The 6185-nt window shown below is 49.9% G+C and overlaps 1 long non-coding RNA gene across 1 annotated transcript; it reads left to right on the top strand.

Moving 5' to 3' along the window:
* Positions 1-322: 322 nt before the first annotated feature.
* Positions 323-5725, top strand: LOC117096603. Its single transcript, XR_004442550.1, has 3 exons — positions 323-995; positions 1986-2085; positions 3484-5725. It is a non-coding gene; the product is annotated as an uncharacterized LOC117096603 (long non-coding RNA).
* Positions 5726-6185: the final 460 nt, after the last annotated feature.

Raw genomic sequence — 6185 nt, 5'->3', positions numbered from 1 at the left:
CTCATGAATTTGTCCACAGTCTTCCTGGCTGGAGGAAATGTCCCATCCTGGTCATTTCATCTAAATGATGGATTGTGTCATTAGGACACCTGTTAACTATTTCAGTGAGAATAGTTGAGTCACATAAGGAACCTCTCACCCATGTGGAGTCATCAGGACATGTGGTCTCATTTCACCCATGGTGTTGATATTTCTAGGCCATCCCCTTCCCCACAGTGGACCAGCCATTGCCATCCTCAGCTCTGCCATTGTTTATTTATTTTTCACATCAATAACTTATGTATATAAGTTATATATATATATAAAACTTATAACTTACTGGTTAAAAGCACCAGGGTTCTCTATCCAGTGTGGTTTTCTGGTGCTTTTTACAAATTTATATGAAATACTGATGGGAAATCCATTAAGCCCCATGGTCTCTGTGAGAATCCCAGGGACACAGTCTTTGCACAGGGTGTGGGCTCTGTAGGGTGGGTGGTCCCTGGTCCCTGCAATGAGGTGTATCCTGTCACTGAGCCAAAGACCACCTGGTGGCCAGAGCTGTGGCCTGAGGCAGATGAGAATCCCCTTCCCTGTGGAGACCGTCTCTTCATGGAGGCTGGGGATGCCCCATCAAGGAACCAGGGTCCTGAATGTGCCACCCCAGCAACCTAAGACTCCCCTGAGCACAGGAGCTGACCCCTGAGCCAGAGTATGCCTGGAGCTGGGAGGAAAGGCAGAGAGAGAAGGGACGGGGGAGCCCCTGGAAGTGCCCAGGACTGAGGACTCAGCTTCTCAGAATGTTGCTGAACAGAGAGGGACAAGACCCTGAGAGTGGCAGGAGGCTCAGGCAGCCATCCTGGGTGAAAGACTTGGGTCCTGGGAGCCCCATCTCCTCACACTGTGCCCTCCTCCTAGAGCATCTCCACCTTGGGGCATCTCCCAGGGAAATCCAGCCCTTTGGGACCTGCCCAGGCTGACACCAGAGCCCAGGCGTCTCCAGCTGCATTTCCCAGGTAAGATCCTCATGTTCCCCATCTCCTGTCAGTTGGGCGACGCTATGTAAATCTAGCACTCAGGATGGGGTGACTGCAGCCCGAGGGGATAGGATGCACTTTACTGGACTTCCAGACCTAGGACTAATCCTCAAACACCTCTTGAGCCTTCAGGGCTGGCCTCCCTCTTAGGCTTCTCCTGGGCAGCCACAGACTCTCTTCTGGCTGCAGCTCTGCTGCCCCCTGCTGGTCAAGAAGAGGGAACCGAGGAGCTTCCATCCTCTGGGTGACCCCAGAACACCTGACACCTGGGAGGCTGAAAACTATGGAGTCCAGCCTCAGTCTGTGCTATATGTGAACGCTTCTGGCTCAGCACAGAGAGGTGGCATATATGGTTGCAGGGAGGTGGGGCAGGTGCATTTCTTGTAACTGAGTCTCAGGTTGAAACGCTCTTCTCTGTTCCATGGTTTTTGATCACAGAATGGAGAGTGAAGGATAAACTGTAGCTTTTCTGTGAAAAACCTAAGTATAGTGAAATATGGTTCTCCCCACATGTACTCCTGTTTCCTGTGTATGCTGAACACAAGATTGATTTTCCCACCCCAATAAGAACAGCTGCACTGTAACTGGAGCACCTGATGTTTCTGTCACTAAACCTCGGTTGTGTGCTTGAACCATCATCACCATCATTATCATGGCATTTTTTCTATTAATCATAAGAACAAGAAGATTAAGGTAGAAAATTATGACCATAAAGTAGGTGGGAGCTTTCTGTGTTCAATCTACACACAAGAAACTCTATAGCATTCCGTATGACTGTGGCATGGTTTTATTTTTCCTTATAAACTTAAATATTTATCAAAAGTTAACATTTCAGTGATTAAAATTGATACCTTTCTTCCATAAGATTTTGATCATTTTTACATGTTTGATGTGAAACTGTGCTTCTTATTGCTACAAGGCCTTTTCTTCCCTGTAGGAATAATCAAAATGACTTTTAATCCACATTAGGCCCCTGTTGGATCACAGGCCCCAAGTGGATTCCTAGGCCCCAGGTGCACATCAGGCACTGGTGTACACGCAGGCCCTGGGTGCACTTACCTGTGTACAGGTAAGGAGCTGACCTTGGGGGAGGGTGAGCAGCCAGCAGCCCAGAAAGTTCTGAGTAGGTTTTATGGAAGTAAGGAGCCAAAGATACCGAACCTTAAAGAAGTGAGTTCACTTCCTTGGTGACAGACCCTGTTGGAGCTTAGAACTCTGGTAACCAGGCACCCACATCCTAAGGACAGCCCCACAGCCTGCTCCTTTGGTGGGAGATGCTCAGGAGAGCATGATGTTCTTATGCTGCATCCCCACATCTCGAGGCTCCTGCTTCAGGAGGGCCCAGAGTGAGAGCCTTTCCTGTGATGCAGACACAGGCTCATCCCTCACCCCAGACACCTCTGGCCAAAGGTGCTGCGAGGTACCACAGGGTAGCCCAAGGCAGGCTCTACCAGGCCAGGCCTCACCGGTGATCCCATCGGGGCCACATCTGTGCATTGTCCTTGTCCAGCTGGAGCCTCTGGAGTTCCTCAAGGCACAGGCACACAGTGCGGCAGCCTATAGTGTCAGAGACTTTGCGGGGGGCATTTTCCTCCATCTTGGCACATCCTTAGGGCACCAAAAAACCGACCTCTCTGAACCCTGCAGCACTGAAGACACACAGACAGTCTGTATGTACATTTTTGTTTTTCTTAAAATGTTTTTAATCTGTTTTCCCCTTTCCCACTGCCTATGACAAAACTTTCAACATTTCATATTGAAAGAACTATTGGGCTGGGTGCGGTGGCTCATGCCTGTAATCCCAGCACTTTAGGAGGCTGAGGCAGGTGGGTCACCTGAGGTCCAGAGCTGGAGATCAGCCTGACCAACATGGTGAAACCCCATCTCTACTATTATACAAAAATTAGCTGGGCGTGGTGGCGGGGGCCTGGAATCCCAGCTGCTCAGGAGGCTGAGGCAGGAGAATTGCTTGAACCAAGGAAGCAGAGATTGCAGTGAGCCGAGATCACGCCATTGCACTGCAGCCTGGGCGACAGAGCTAGACTTTTTTTCAAAAAACAAAAAAGCAAACAACAACAAAAACAATTAAAGGATTTAGGTTCCATTTAAATATTACAACATACACTATCCTGTCTTCCCACCCAGACTGAGCTATGAAACCATGACAAGTGCATGGAGCAGCTATTTGAGCACCAGGAAAGGAAATGGTATGCAGTGGTTTGGGATGGCCCCAGCAGATGAAATGCAACAGAGTCAGAGTGAGACTCCTGCATTTCCTCAGTGTCCCCTGGCTGGGACTCCAGACAGCCTGAAACTTGAAGGGGCACAAGCCTGAACACTAAAAGAACTCCAGAAAGCCCTCTTGTTCAGGATTGAAGATAGGAAAATAAGCTTATTTGGTCAAAGTGAAGGCTCAGTCCCCTGCACAAGCTGATGGTCCACGCTCCTGTTCTCATTTCTCTTGCAGCAGCACCTCTCCCTGGGTTCACACTGATGTCCTATGATTGGAGATGGGGCTTCCTGCACCAGGTCACTCCTCAGCCCCTGTAACCTGAAGGGGTGCAGACCAGCACTGTCCAATCACAATATGATGTGAGCATCACAGGAATTCCAAGGTCTAGTCACCACATTAGAAATACAAAGGGAAGAAGATAAATGAACTCAAATAATATATTTTATTTACCTAACTTATCAAAACAGTATCATTTTCATACGTGATCTGAGTTCAATTATCTATGTAACATTTTAGATACCTTTTCATGGCTATTGTTTCTATTTTTTGAAGAATCTTTATGTGGAAATTGTGTGGCTGATGGGGATGTGAGTGGGTTTTCCCTTGACAAGTGTAGGCTCTTGTGGCTTTTAAAGTGTCAACTTTGATAGGCTGAAGGAGGGGTGGAAAGAATGATTTTTTTCACGGGATGTGGAGGGTGGAGGTGAGCAGCATCCACCCTGCAGCTCCCCCTGTGGGTGCATCTGTGGTCCCTGCTTGGGGTGAGGCTGCTTCTCTTGACCCCAGATTCCTGCAGAAGGATCTGACTTCAACTCTCCCTCAGACCCCAGAACACCTGGCGTGCCAGGCCCCCTTTCATTCCATACAAATGCAAGAAACACTCAGATCTCACTGGGCATTTGCAGACTCGTAATCATCATTAGGAATAAACTGGTGCTTTCTGGTGTACTGTGGCCTCCTCAGGTTCCCGATGGCTCAAGTTGGGGATGGCCTGTTATGTTATTTTGGGATGCCTGGAAGCAGACTCTGACATGGAGATCTGCTTGCACAGCTGGTGTGAAACTAAGTGAAGGAGGCAACACCAGGCACAAGAACACCCTGACCCACATTGAGTCTTCTACCATCCCAATAAGGAGCTGTGAAACTTGGAGGATTTTCTGTTTCTCCTATATTGAAAGGGAGTCTTGAGATCTTCACCTCAGGCAGTTACGGAACCAAACCTTGTTGAGAAGGGGCATAAATCTGGAGGAGACAGTTTTCTCTGTTGACAGTCCTTCTCAGTGAGGGCACAGCTCTGAGCTGCCAGAGCTACCAGCAGTGCTGGGTGGGCGTTCTAAGAAAAGGGAATGTGGGTGGATCCCACAGTATCCACTCCACTGGTTTTCCTGAAGAGAATGGCAGGATGCCACGGGAGCCTGAGCTGGGCAGTTCTGGAAACTGACTCAGGATGTTCAGGCCAAGGACTAGCCTTCATCCCCTATGGAAATCCAGAGCCCAACTAAGGATGTCGACCCTGGCCTGATATTCCAACCAGTCCCCATTTCCCCAAATCACAACTGAGTCCCCCAAACCTCAATATATCCTGGTCACCTCAGCCCTAAATTCACTCTTGGTGCCCCCTCTGCAGAGCCTGCCTGGGCAGCCTGTGAAAAGGGCAGCCTGTGTCTTGCTCCTCCATCTCCCTGTGTCACTGTGGGATGAGGAGCACTAATGTCCCACATCTTACAGTAATAGCCTTATCCCCAGCCTGGGCCCTGTTGATGGTCAGGTTGGCTGTGTTCTCCAAGTTGGAGCCAGAGAATCTCTCACAGATCCCTGAAGGCCGCCTGCTATCCCCATAGATGACCCAAACAGGGGCCTGGCCTGGCTTCTGCTGGTACCGTTGAGCACTTTTACTTCCAATGTTGCTTTCCCCACAGGTGATTCTGGTCATCTGTCCTGGGGCCACTGACACTGAGGGTGACTGTGTCAGTTCATAGGAGATGACAGAGCCTGCAAGGAAAGAAAAGGGGAGAGAAAAAAGTTGAAATTGAGTGGCTCAACCCAAGGATATCTTGCCACTTGCTGGGACTGGAATGAGCCCCTGGAATAATAGGGCTTTCAGGGCACCCATGAGCACAGGAGCACAGAGTGGGGGCATTTCAGCACCCCCAGCCCCTCCCCCATCAGCAGGGTCATGAGCATCCTGCCCATCACACACAGGGCCCTGCTGAGCACAAACTGAGGACCACGCTGAACCTAGAGGCCTGGGGCTGGGCAGGTGGGTGAGACCCTGGGGCAGCACCTGTGCAGTGAGTCAGGAGACCAAGGAAAAGAGGGACCAGGCCATGGCTGAAGCACCTCCAATGATGCTTCTCAAATCTGAGGCTGGGCAGGCTCCTCTCAGGTCTCTCTCAACCCCTTGTTGGAGAGAACAGCCCTTAATGCCAATCAGCAGAGTCAGGGGCTGCTGCTGGAGGAGGCTTGTGGTTCCCAGAATGGCTCAGCCCCAAGAGACCCAAAGAGGTTAGGGGTGACCTTGCCCTCCCGTCCTTTGCCCCCAGGATCTCCTATATGAATGATTCCATATTCTCTGCCGACATCTCCACATCACACTGCGCTCAGCCTTACTCCTGGGCTCACTTGGTTACAGCAGAGCTCAGAGGTGACTTTGTCTGTATTTCCTGGAGGAATATGAAGTGCTTCCTATGGGATGGGTTTTGACCTAGTCTGGGAGGTGACCATAGAGTCATGCTGGTAACTGGGGAATTCTCTGGGGTCCCCAGTCCCCTCCTCCATTCTATCTTGGCTCAGGAGGGAGGTATTCAATTTTGGTCTAGGCCTCTAAATATGTCCTGATCATAAATATTTTATGTTAGAGAGGACATTTCTGGTGTAGGCCTAAATCTGTTTTAGAGGGCACTTTCCAGAACCCAATGCAGGTTCCCTCTTCGTCT

Source organism: Trachypithecus francoisi, unplaced genomic scaffold (assembly GCF_009764315.1).
Source record: "Trachypithecus francoisi isolate TF-2019V2 unplaced genomic scaffold, Tfra_2.0 Lachesis_group14, whole genome shotgun sequence".
NCBI lineage: Eukaryota > Metazoa > Chordata > Mammalia > Primates > Cercopithecidae > Trachypithecus > Trachypithecus francoisi.
Note: the sequence above shows the minus strand (reverse complement) of the source record. Positions and strands in the feature narration are given on the sequence as shown.